General features: G+C 43.4%; 1 protein-coding gene across 3 annotated transcripts in view; it reads left to right on the top strand.

Moving 5' to 3' along the window:
• The window catches only part of LOC124794656 (RNA-binding protein EWS-like), a 93,556-nt gene that overhangs the window by 25,041 nt on the left and 54,981 nt on the right, over positions 1 to 13,534 (top strand). The window lies entirely within an intron of this gene.

The raw sequence follows: 13,534 nt of genomic DNA on the forward strand, positions 1-13,534 counted from the left end.
TACATATCTGACTTAAATTCCATAAATTTTTCAATTGAAATATGAGCCTGTAACAGCATTTTGAAATTACTGTGCATTGAAAATATTAATTTCATGTGTATTTCTCAATATACGTCATCAAAACTAATAATTCTAGAGTTTTGGGTTCACCTTCTCACATATAACAACTTCTGAAAATTGCAATAACTTAGGACTAAAGTTTTTGTGGTATCTAAAGTTGTTATAAAAATCAGTTTTCAGGAAAATCACTTTAAAGTTAAATGCAATGTTCCCATATAGCTAAAATGCCCCAGGCTCATAATCCTTTGACTGTTCTGGCTCCTCGTCCTGCTTTCTCTTCTTCTTTACTCTTTTTGACATTTTTTTAAAAATTTTGATAGTTGCAGAAGGTCCCTTTCAGATTTCATGACACCTTTTTGGTCAAAGAGTAGCAATGCAGAAAAAGCAATTGTTTCCTGGTTTTTTGCCCATTGTACCTAAAAGAAATTTCCTGACTTGAGTGCCATCATTGAAGCAAGTAACAGCACAGGCACACCAATTTTAAAAGTATTTGCACCCACAGACATTGTTTTTGGAAGCCTTTCCCAAATACATTGGTTGAAGCTTTTGTTAGAGTTTTTTGTACAGCCATGTAGGCACTTCCAGAGTAATGTTTCACTTGCAAGGTCTCTATATACAAGTTTTATTACTTTCATCACAGCTACTAGTAAGAAGTGTTTGTGTTTATATTCATCTTCTCTGGAAACCTGTCTCTGGTATCCACACAAAGAATATAAACCTTTTGGGCACAATGCGTGTATTAGGTTGTCCTCCGTATACAACTTGCAAAAATAAGCGGTCCACACGGCTTCCTCTGCCATTTTTAGATCTCCAGTATTAGCTCTTAAGGCCATGCCATACTGTGTGTGAAGTTTTTCTATTTCACCAACTGTTAACCTTCGCCTTCCTTTGCTGGCTTTCCCATCTGACCGTTCCTTCCTGATGGCTCTTGTCGTAGTTTTCGCAGTCTAGGTTCCAGCCTTTTGTGAAAGCCTACACATTCAGCAAGATTTACGCTGTCTTAACTTTCAGAAAAGCTTTTTTATCCCCATCTTCTAGTAGGTATTTTGCATACTGAATCCCACGTGACTCTTTCCACTACGTAAATACACTCCTGGAAATTGAAATAAGAACACCGTGAATTCATTGTCCCAGGAAGGGGAAACTTTATTGACACATTCCTGGGGTCAGATACATCACATGATCACACTGACAGAACCACAGGCACATAGACACAGGCAACACAGCATGCACAATGTCGGCACTAGTACAGTGTATATCCACCTTTCGCAGCAATGCAGGCTGCTATTCTCCCATGGAGACGATCGTAGAGATGCTGGATGTAGTCCTGTGGAACGGCTTGCCATGCCATTTCCACCTGGCGCCTCAGTTGGACCAGCGTTCGTGCTGGACGTGCAGACCGCGTGAGACGACGCTTCATCCAGTCCCAAACATGCTCAATGGGGGACAGATCCGGAGATCTTGCTGGCCAGGGTAGTTGACTTACACCTTCTAGAGCACGTTGGGTGGCACGGGATACATGCGGACGTGCATTGTCCTGTTGGAACAGCAAGTTCCCTTGCCGGTCTAGGAATGGTAGAACGATGGGTTCGATGACGGTTTGGATGTACCGTGCACTATTCAGTGTCCCCTCGACGATCACCAGTGGTGTACGGCCAGTGTAGGAGATCGCTCCCCACACCATGATGCCGGGTGTTGGCCCTGTGTGCCTCGGTCGTATGCAGTCCTGATTGTGGCGCTCACCTGCACGGCGCCAAACACGCATACGACCATCATTGGCACCAAGGCAGAAGCGACTCTCATCGCTGAAGACGACACGTCTCCATTCGTCCCTCCATTCACGCCTGTCGCGACACCACTGGAGGCGGGCTGCACGATGTTGGGGCGTGAGCGAAAGACGGCCTAACGGTGTGCGGGACTGTAGCCCAGCTTCATGGAGACGGTTGCGAATGGTCCTCGCCGATACCCCAGGAGCAACAGTGTCCCTAATTTGCTGGGAAGTGGCGGTGCGGTCCCCTACGGCACTGCGTAGGATCCTACGGTCTTGGCGGGCATCCGTGCGTCGCTGCGGTCCGGTCCCAGGTCGACGGGCACGTGCACCTTCCGCCGACCACTGGCGACAACATCGATGTACTGTGGAGACCTCACGCCCCACGTGTTGAGCAATTCGGCGGTACGTCCACCCGGCCTCCCGCATGCCCACTATACGCCCTCGCTCAAAGTCCGTCAACTGCACATACGGTTCACGTCCACGCTGTCGCGGCATGCTACCAGTGTTAAAGACTGCGATGGAGCTCCGTATGCCACGGCAAACTGGCTGACACTGACGGCGGCGGTGCACAAATGCTGCGCAGCTAGCGCCATTTGACGGCCAACACCGCAGTTCCTGGTGTGTCCGCTGTGCCGTGCGTGTGATCATTGCTTGTACAGCCCTCTCGCAGTGTCCGGAGCAAGTATGGTGGGTCTGACACACCGGTGTCAATGTGTTCTTTTTTCCATTTCCAGGAGTGTATATTCACCACTCCACTCACTTCCATGCCTCCTCTATTGCCATCATAGTTTTTATAGTACACTTGTGAGATGGGCTCCATTCATGCAATCATGGCAATATTTTGTAAGTATATCAATATCTATCACCCTGCCTGTATCAAATGATGTTGAAGGTACTACATCATTCAGTGCAAATGGCCTTTTTTCTGCTATGTTCCATCAGAAGCGCCAATGATGTCTTTACACCCATTATTAGCAGAAATGCACATCTCTGAAGCTTGTTATAGAATCTTCAGAAACATGTTTCAGTTCCTCTAGGATTATACTGTTATATCTACAGAACTTTTGCAGGATATGCTGGCAAATTCATGAAAGCAGCAAATGATCTCACTCTTGTATGTCCCTTTCCTAAGCACCGCATAACAAATGCGAACCTAAGATTAATTTCAAAAACCTTCCACCCCTGAATGAATTTTGAAGTCCTACCGAGTGTGCTGTTCAAACTCAGCTTAGCCACAGAACCTCTTTTCCTATTTGCATCTTCACAAATTTGTGCACAGTTCATTCTGTCACAGTATTTGCATTGGACACTACTCATGATAAGATTACTCACTACATTTAAATCCACCAAAACACACACGTTATCATTATCAGAACTGTTGATATGTAATTTAATTTTTCTCTTTGATGCACTCAGGACAGGTGATATTTGCGAAATGTTGGAAGAATCAGATTGACTAGTCTGTGGTTTTAGGGACGTTGTTGAGTGTTGCGTGATGTACCTATTGTGATTGCAGTCTCTCTCTCTCTCTCTCTCTCTCTCTCTCTCTCTCCCCCCCCCCCCCCCCCCCTCTCCCTCCCTCTCTCGCATGCACGCGCTGACATTACTGCAGTCTCAGGCAACTGATGCCATACTCAGTGTTGCCCGAGACTGCAGTCGCACGTGTGTGTGTGTGTGTGTGTGTGTGTGTGTGTGTGTGTGTGTGTGTGTGTCATCTATTTTTGACAAAGGCCTCGCTGACTGAAAGCCTTATTTGTGGCAGTCTTTTTGTTGTGCCTCTCTGTGACTCAGCATCTCCACTATATGGTGAGTGGGAACTTTCCTTTTCATAACATTATTGAACCAAACATTTACATTATCTTGACAGATTTAAAATAAATATTTTCAATTAACATACTTTGAGGTGTGGTGCTTCCTAACCCTAGTACTGATTGTTAGGTATACTTTATTTCAGACAGCATTAGTAATACAGAATAAGACCTCATGGTTGTTGCTATGGTAAATTCAAGCATTGAAACCTTCCTTAATACATTTTTCATTGGTATCCGAACATTGTCACTAGTAGATTTCTGAATCATGTTCTTGGGCCTGCAGGGTGGTAAGAATGCACAAAATAAGAGAAAACAGAGAAATTTCACATGTTTGTTATTTTACTTTTATCAATTTCAACTTGTAATAATGTCCTACTTAATTAAGAATAAACCTAGATGTAAATGGGCAACTCTTTTAACATAGAACTAAAGCGAAATCTCCTATTGTGTAATATTTTATTGTGAAAATACATAATACTAACCGGCTATAGGAGGATAGTGTTGACTAAATGTAGGTTACAACTAAATTTTATTATAATGAAGCAATCAACCATTAAAATAGGCAACAGCCGTAAGAACAATTTTAGTGTAAATAATGTGAATTATTTCCTGTTTTCAAAAATTCACAACTTTGTTCACAGTCAAATATAAATGTTGAAATTTTTACAGTACTATGCCATCTTATAGCTGTACAAAATGTGAAAAAAAATCAATTTTATATTCAGTCCCACCAGATATAACTAGACAAAAAAAAAAAAAAGTTTTCAAGTTTCAAAAATATATAAAAGATTAAGGAAACATTTGCCAGTGTTCTTGCTCTACATAAGGCTAGTAGTTTGATATCTAACTAGGAAGGGGGGGGGGGGGACCACTCTGGTAAATCACTCCTTGGCTGTTATTTTTGGGTCTAAAAAGTGGATGTTCTAAGTTGTCAGTAACAAACTTTAAAGATAATTTTCAATGGTTACTTTTGTAAATAGGATAATAAACAATATTGTAGAGGATACTTTTCTAAAAACACTCATGTCTATTGCGATGTTGTAACTTAATCCGGTGCGGAGATAGTCAAATTAACGCTAATGTCTCCAAATTGAAAAACCATCATGCACTTACAAATAAAATTGGCGACTATTCAGTAACGGTGCAAGGTCAATTTTTTAAAACTGTTTTGAACTTCTCAATTGTAGGGTAACCACATGTAAAAAAATCAGTATATTTACAAATGGTCAGGCAACCCTCATTGGATCACTTCATATGGATTGACCCTAGTATGAATACCAGACTTAGCACTTGCACCATTAGTTGTTAAACCTACATACTCTGACCAGTCTACTTAATTTTCTTACATAAACTTTCAACACATTTGAAAATATCTTTTCCAGCTGTTTTTGTGGGAAAAGACTAGCAAAACAGCAGTCCTCCTCTAGTTTTGCCATTCAACTCACAACAACCAAAAGCAAATAAATTAGCTTGTTCAGCAAAGTCTGTATTCACGTCATTTGTTTACATTTTGCTTCAAACAAACCATTACTCATTACTTTTGCTGTGGGTGTACTAAGTTGTTCTTCCACAGTGTGGGCTGTCCCCTCCTTGCACATAAGATAGCTCATAACAAACTCTGGTGCTAAGTATGTTCTGTTTTGAAGGCTTTTCTGCTGTGGATTTAGAGACCTTCATGAACATTGAGAATATTCTGTTGATAGATGCCATTCAAGTTTCGATAGTTTGATGCATTCATTGGATAGTGTTTTGTAACAAATCACACACTGAGACATAGGCTCTTCTTCAGAATACACAAACCTAAGTTTTAAAATATTGTAATTCTATTTTGAAAAATATATTGTAGTCTTTTTTGCTATTTTGCTATTACTTGGACCCAATGTTGACGATATCACAGTTACAGAATCTAATATGGCAATTCCTTCATCACTTCACTGCTAACAACAAGACCGCATCCAAAAACAAGCATCTATGTTTACATGAAGTAGCAGGAAGTAATAGTAGACACAACCTTACAATAAAACACACAATCACTGGTTAAAGTTCCTCCCGGCCCCCACCCAGGGAGCTCGCCACTCTTTGGTTGGTGGGTTTGTGCTTGGCTACCACAGGTACCCCAGCCTTTGCAGCATCTTATCCCTAGTGTGCTGCATATCTAGCTTCTTGCTATTCTTTTTCTCCTCCGTTGGGGAACATGTCTCGGATGTTTTGGGAATGTGTTCTGCATTTTCAGTAGCTGACATCAGAACAGTCTCTCCACTGTTTTATGTTCCTGTTTCTCTTTCTTTGTTCCCCTTCTCTTATCCTTCTTCCACTTTAGCGTTTGAGGTTCCCCTTTTTCTTCTTCCTACCTGTGCCCTCCTGAAGGCCGGTCCACACGTCTGACACATAACAGGTGGCTGGGTAATCCATAATTGCCAAGTCTGGATTGACGTATAGGGTTCTCATGTGCCCCCTGGTACAGGCCAGGCCCAGATAGAGTAGTGCTTCCATCAAAGGTCAAAGCAGGCTATTAAGTTATCACAGTCTGACCGTATATTCAAAACATGTGTGGTAGGGATGCTCACGAGGGTGATTGTCTGCCTCCTCCTCGCTGCTTCATCCATTGCAACAGCAACAGTAGAGTGCAGCCTCCTCCCGAGATTGTCCCATGTATCTTGATGAGCGAGATGTCCAAGAGATCTGGGTGAAGGAAAAATGGCATTACCCTGTTGCTCGCAAGTTGTTGGCTAGTTGGAAATCCTGCTTTCTACCATCTGGCACTTACAGTACTGACCTTGCTACATCTCGAACCACAAAGGACATGGCCACGCAGGCATGTGACCTCAGATTCGGTACCGCGGTTGTAAAATCGCCCAGTGTCATGTCATGCCCGTCTCCTCCAGCTGTGCAACAAGCCACCAGACTTTCGCCACACAGGGCGAAATCACCTGCTACACATCTGGCAGGACAGAAAGAATAGTCCTGCGAAGATTTTCTACATCCCTCCAGCCAACAAACGTCTGAGTCTTCCTCACCAACTGGAAAGGCTCCAAGAAATCACACAGCCAACCTCCATGTCGCCGTTGGGCACTGTCAACCGTTTCTCTGCCTTGCAGCAGTGTGCAGACTGACAGAGAGAATGCCGACACCTCTGTAGATCTCGTGGAGAAGGATCCTCCAGTCTCTGAGTCCTGTCGCAATGAGTCTCTGAAGGCTGGCACTAGGCAGCTGCTGAGGTAACACCCCATCATTTTTTCCCTCTTCCGCTTTCGTCATGACACTCCTCCAATGGAATGTTTGTGACCTTAGATTCAACAGCGAGGAATTACGGCTGTTCTTAGAATGGCAGCATGCACTTGTTCTCTGCCTCTACGAAACAAAATTGCTTTCTCATGATTGCTTTGACCTCTCACATTTGTGTCCGGTCTGCTTTTCCATCTTGTGGGGGAGTCACGCTGTTCATCCAGGATGACGTTCATAGTCAAACTGTCTCTGTGACTAACTGGCTTCAAGCTGTTGCAGTCATTTCACTTTTTCCCTTTGTACCGTTTACATCCCTCTGTCACTAGGTGTTATCATGGCAGACTTCCTCCAGCTTATTGGGCAACTCCTTTACCCCTTTCTGCTGCTCGGGGACTTTAATGTGCACCATCCCCTTTGGGTTTCTCCCAGAACCTGTCAGAGAGGTCCTCTATTAGCTGACCTTCTCAACCAAGTTAACCTCATTTATCTCAACATGGGAGCACTCACATTCCTTTCAGACTCCATGCACTCCTGTTCCCATTTGGACCTCTCCTTCTGCACTGCTCAGCTTGCTCATTGTCTCAAGTGGTCCATGCTCTCTGACACATGTTCAGTCAACCATTTCCCTTGTGCTGTCCATTTGTTGACTCCTAACCCATCTATGTGCACACCCAAATGGCAGCTTTTGTAAGGCCAACTGGAGGCGTCACTCCTCTTGGGCAACCTTCGACAATCAATATTTCCCCAGTTGTGATGATCATGTAGAATATCCTACAAATGTTATCCTTACTGCCACAGAACGTTCCACGCCTTGTCCCGGTCCCTTGGTGGACTTAGGCATGCCGCAATGCAATTTCCTGCCGTCTCTGGCGTTCCTGCAGCGCTGCCACACCTCCCGCAGTGTACGCCTCTCCCAGACCCCGGTACACCAGGTGGGAAGCAAATGTGGCTCGTCCTGGACCCACTGCAGACCGTTGTCTTTGCCCTCCTTCAGGCAGACCGTGCAATCTCCAAGTACCTGGCTGCCATTCCGTCCCGCCCCGATGTTGTATCCCCAGAGGCGGAAGACAGGCTGAACAAGTACATAGAAACAAAGTACAGGTTTACACAGAATATTTACAACTATGCTACCAGACTGGCCCCTATAAGCGTAGACCAGCACAGATCTGACCCGACTCTTCGACTGACCTGGCACACCCTCAAGCTAAAAGTGCCTGACTATATATACTGCTTTTTCCCTTGCTTATGACGTAGTGTCAGAGAGAGACAGCAACTATGGGAGGGTCACTCCTGGCTCTGGCCTACTGCCTTGCCTCGTACATCGTAATAACTTACAGCAACGCTGCAGTTCCCTGCCTCTCCGTTGCTTCACTTCAAACAAATTGTACATGCAATACACTGCTGCAGCTCCACGCCATGTGTACTCTGCCTGGCCTACTGGCTGCCCGACTATTAGCACGCACTGCCAGCGGCTCCAGACTTCTTCGCCCAACCGCGCCTTTACTGAATCTTTAACAAAATTCCCCTGTCCTATGACTAAGACTTAATACTAGTGCACCAGAAGCTTCTGAAATGTGATGCTACTCAGAAATTCTGAAGAACATTAGATAGGTAGATTGCATTACTAATGAGGACATACTGAATACAATTGGGCAGAAAGGGAATTTGTTGTGTAACAAAATTCTAAGATTGGATTGATTGATAGGACACATTCTGAGATATCGACAAATCCTCAGTTCAGTATTGGAGGGAAGTGTGGGAGGTAAAATTGCAGAGGGAGACAGAGAGATAAGTGCATTAGCAGGTTAAGAAAGATGTGGGTTACAGTAGTTACTCAAGGGATGAAGTCTTCTACAGGGTAGAGTTGTGCGGAGAGCTTAATCATAGCAATTTTTGGGCTGAAGACCACAACAGCAATATTTCAGTGAGATGGGTTTGTAAGGCCCCAGTTCTCTTTGCAGTGTATGCATACACATGTCACTGTAATAGATAGTGGGGGCATGCTTTAACTTGGTATTGTGCATATCCTGTTTCTGTTGTTCTGCAACTTTCAATACCATTGAGATTAACAGTGGAATCTCCAGAGTTGTAATGTTGTTGTTGTTGATGTCTTCAGTCCTCAGACTGGTTTGATGCAGCTCTCCATGCTACTCTATCCTGTGCAAGCTTCATCATCTCCCAGTACCTACTGCATCCTACATCCTTGTGAATCTGCCTAGTGTATTCATCTCTTGGTCTCCTTCTACGATTTGTACCCTCCACACTGCCCTCCAGTACTAAATTGGTGATCCCTCGATGTCTCAGAACATGTCCTACCAACCGATCCCTTCTTCTAGTCAAGTTTGTGCCACAAGCTCCTCTTCTCCCCAATTCTATTCAATACCTCCTCATTAGTTATGTGATCTACCCATCTGATCTTCAGCATTCTTCTGTAGCACCACATTTCAAAAGCTTCTATTCTCTTCTTGTCTAAGCTATTTATCGTCCACGTTTCACTTCCATACATGGCTACACTCCACACAAATACTTTCAGAAATGACTTCCTGACATTTAAATCTATACTCGATGTTAACAAATTTTTCTTCTTCAGAAACGCTTTCTTTGCCATTGCCAGTCTACATTTTATATCCTCTCTACTTCGACCATCATCAGTTATTTTGCTCCCCAAATAACAAAACTCCTTTACTACTTTAAGTGTCTCATTTCCTAATCTAATTCCCTCAGCATCACCCGACTTAATTCGACTACATTCAATTATCCTCATTTTGCTTTTGTTGGTGTTCAAGTTGTACCCTCCTTTCAAGACACTGTCCATTCCGTTCAACTGCTCTTCAAAGTCCTTTGCTGTCTCTGACAGAAATACAATATCATCGGCGAACCTCAAAGTTTTTATTTCTTCTCCATGGATTTTAATACCCACGCCGAACTTTTCTTTTGTTTCCTTTATTGCTTGCTCAATATACAGATTGAATAACATTGGGGAGAGGCTACAACACTGTCTTCACTCCCTTCCCAACTACTGCTTCCCTTTCATGTCCCTCGACTCTTATAACTGCCATCTGCTTTCTGTACCAAATTGTAAATAGCCTTTCGTTCCCTGTATTTTACCCCTGCCACCTTCAGAATTTGAAAGAGAGTATTCCAATCAACATTGTCAAAAGCTAAGTCTACAAATGCTAGAAATGTAGGTTTGCCTTTCCTTAATCTTTCTTCTAAGATAAGTCATAAGGTCAGTATTGCCTCTCGTGTTCCAACATTTTAACGGAATCCAAACTGATCTTCCCTGAGGTCAGCTTCTACCAGTTTTTCCATTCGTCTGTAAAGAATTCGCGTTAATATTTTGCAGCTGTGAATTATTAAACTGATAGTTCGGTAATTTTCACATCTGTCAACACCTGCTTTCTTTGGGATTGGGATTATTATATTCTTCTTGAAGTCTGAGGGTAATTCACCTGTCTCATACATCTTGCTCACCAGATGGTAGAGTTTTGTCAGGACTGGCTCTCCCAAGGCTGTCAGTAGTTCTAATTGAATGTTGTCTATTCCGCAGGCCTTGTTTCGACTCATGTCTTTCAGTGCTCTGCCAAACTCTTCACGCACTATCGTATCTCCCATTTCATCTTCATCTACATCCTCTTCCATTTCCATAATATTGTCCTCAAGTACATTGTCCTTGTATAGACCCTCTATATACTCCTTCCACCTTTCTGCTTTCCCTTCTTTGCTTAGAACTGGGTTTCCATAATAGCTCTTGATATTCATGCAAGTGGTTCTCCTTTCTCCAAAGGTCTCTTTAATTTTCCTGTAGGCAGTGTCTATCTTACCCCTAGTGAGATAAGCCTCTACATCCTCTCATTTGTCCTCCTAGCCATCCCTGCTTAGCCATTTTGCACTTCCTGTCGATCACATTTTTGAGACGTTTGTATTCTGTTTTGCCTGCTTCATATACTGCATTTTTATATTTTCTCTTTTCATCAATCAAATTCAAGATTTCTTCTGTTACCCAAGGGTTTCTACTAGCCCTCATCTTTTTACCTATTTGATCCTCTGCTGCCTTCACTATTTCATCCCTCAAAGCTACCCATTCTTCTTCTTCTGTATTTCTTTCCCCTATTCCTGTCAATTGTTCCCTTATGCTCTCCCTGAAACTCTGTACAACCCCTGGTTCTTTCAGTTTATCCAGGTCCCATCTCCATAAATTCCCGCATTTTTGCAATTTGTTCAGTTTTAATCTATATTTTATAACCAATAGATTGTGGTCAGAGTCCATATCTGCCCCTGGAAATGTCTTACAATTTGAAACCTGCTTCCTAAATCTCTGTCTTACCAATATATAATCTATGCGATACCTTTTAGTATCTCCAGGGTTCTTCCATGTATACAACCTTCTTTCATGATTCTTAATCCAAGTATTAGCTATGATTAAGTTATGCTCTGCGCAAAATTCTACCAGGCGGCTTCCTCTTTTCATTTCTTTCCCCCAATCCATATTCACCTACTATGTTTCCTTCTCTCCCTTTTCCTACTGACGAATTCCAGTCACCCATGACTATTAAATTTTCGTCTCCCTTCACTACCTGAATAATTTCTTTTATCTCATCATACATTTCATCAATTTCTTCGTCATCTGCAGAGCTAGTTGGCATATAAACTTGTACTACTGTAGTAGGCATGGGCTTCGTGTCTATCTTGGCCACAATAATGCGTTCGTTATGCTGTTTGCAGTAGCTTACCCGCACTCCTGTTTTTTAATTCATTATTAAACCTACTCCTGCATTACCCCTATTTGATTTTGTATTTATAACCCTGTACTCACCTGACCAAAAGTCTTGTTCCTCCTGCCACCGAACTTCACTAATTCCCACTATATCTAACTTACACCTATCCATTTCCCTTTTTAAATTTTCTAACCTACGTGCCCGATTAAGGGATCTGACATTCCACACTCCGATCCGTATAAAGCCAGTTTTCTTTCTCCTGATAAAGACGTCCTCTTGAGTAGCCTCCGCCCGGAGATCTGAGTGGGGGACGCCATCATCATTTAATCATACAGTAAAGCTGCATGCCCTCGAGAAAAATTACGGCCGTAGTTTCCCCTTGCTTTCAACCGTTCGCTGTACCAGCACAGCAAGGCCGTTTTGGTTAGTGTTAAAAGGCCAGATCAGTCAATCATCCAAACTGTTGCCCCTGCAACTACTGAAAAGGCTGCTGCCCCTCTTCAGGAACCACACGTTTGTCTGGCCTCTCAACAGATACTCCTCCGTTGTGGTTGTACCTACGGTACAGCTATCTGTATCGTTGAGGCACGCAAGCCTCCCACGGCAAGGTCCGTGGTTCATGAGTTGTAATAATGAACACAATTTGCTGACAGGCAGTGACTGTGCCATTTGTAGGTGATGGATGGTGGATAGGTGAAAATATGCACAGTGGCCCCTCCCCACCACACACACAGGGCTGAGTAGAGCTGTGACAGTGTGGTTGTTAGAAACAAAGCACAGATCCTTGCTAAACCTGGTCCATTCTAATCATGGTTCACAGCCAGAGTAATTCTCTGATAAGTGTACAGTACGTCTCTTTAAGCGGCCAAGCACTAACCACAGTACCTCCTTAGCCTGTACACAGTCAAGAGCAGTAGTTCACCACCAAACACAAATGAATGCTAGTGCCACACTGGGCTTGTGCTAATATGCTGCTTGTAGCCCAAATGGCAAGTTGTGTGCTACTGTGTTGTGGAGACTGACAGCACTCAGTGCTGCTCTGCCCTCTGATGAGGAGCAGCTTCCATTTGCAGACATGTTTGTCTCCTTGTTATAGTCAAACTTAACCAAACATAACCATCCCCGATCCCTCCCTTCCTGAATTTTGCAACTGGCCCCAAAGTGGCCAACACTGTGCAGTCTCCTGCAGTGCAGAATTGCACGTTTGTCACAATGTCGAGCAGTGCAGTGGTGGCAGGTCTGGTTTTAGTGTGGCATGATCAGCTGTTGAAAATGAGTGAGTGTATTTACAGGTGACAAGTGTCTGGTCTGATAGGGCTTGCACTTTGTCCCTGCAGGTGTCCTGTATATTGTGAATGGGCAGTGGCATCCTGATGATGGTTGAGTAACTCTTACAGGACAGTCCTGCTGTCTGTTGGCTGTAGCAGTTCACCTGTCTGGCACAGTGTCAGCCAGGGTATTTGAGAGCACTGTGTATGGTGATTCCTAATTGATAATGTGTTTTTAGGTTGATTATTTTGGTGACTGCTGATGTCCTTTCTGAATGGTGAGGAGACACTGACTCTGTTAAGTGTTACAAACGTTTTGACTTTTTGCGGATTTTAGTTGTGCTCGGATAACATACAGGGTTTAGCAGGTTGATACCCGTAGGGAGCATATTGATTTTGGAATCTGATTAACGCAACAAACAGCTTGTGCATGTCCCTTTAGTCAGCCATAGTACCAGTAGTGTCAGTGTCGTCGTAACTGCCGTCTGCTTCACAGCGAGCTACGTTAATTGAAGTATTAACTGTATTTTTCTTACTTGTCACTTCTTCTTCTTTGTGTTTTTGCTTTTAGGAAGCTTTAATTGTCAAGTGCTAGTAACAGTGTTCCATAGGTTTTGTGTTTGTTTTGAATACAGTCAGAGAGAGTCCCTGTAGTCAACCATAGTGCCAGTAGTGCTAGTG

This window comes from Schistocerca piceifrons, chromosome 4, assembly GCF_021461385.2.
Source record: "Schistocerca piceifrons isolate TAMUIC-IGC-003096 chromosome 4, iqSchPice1.1, whole genome shotgun sequence".
Lineage (NCBI taxonomy): Eukaryota > Metazoa > Arthropoda > Insecta > Orthoptera > Acrididae > Schistocerca > Schistocerca piceifrons.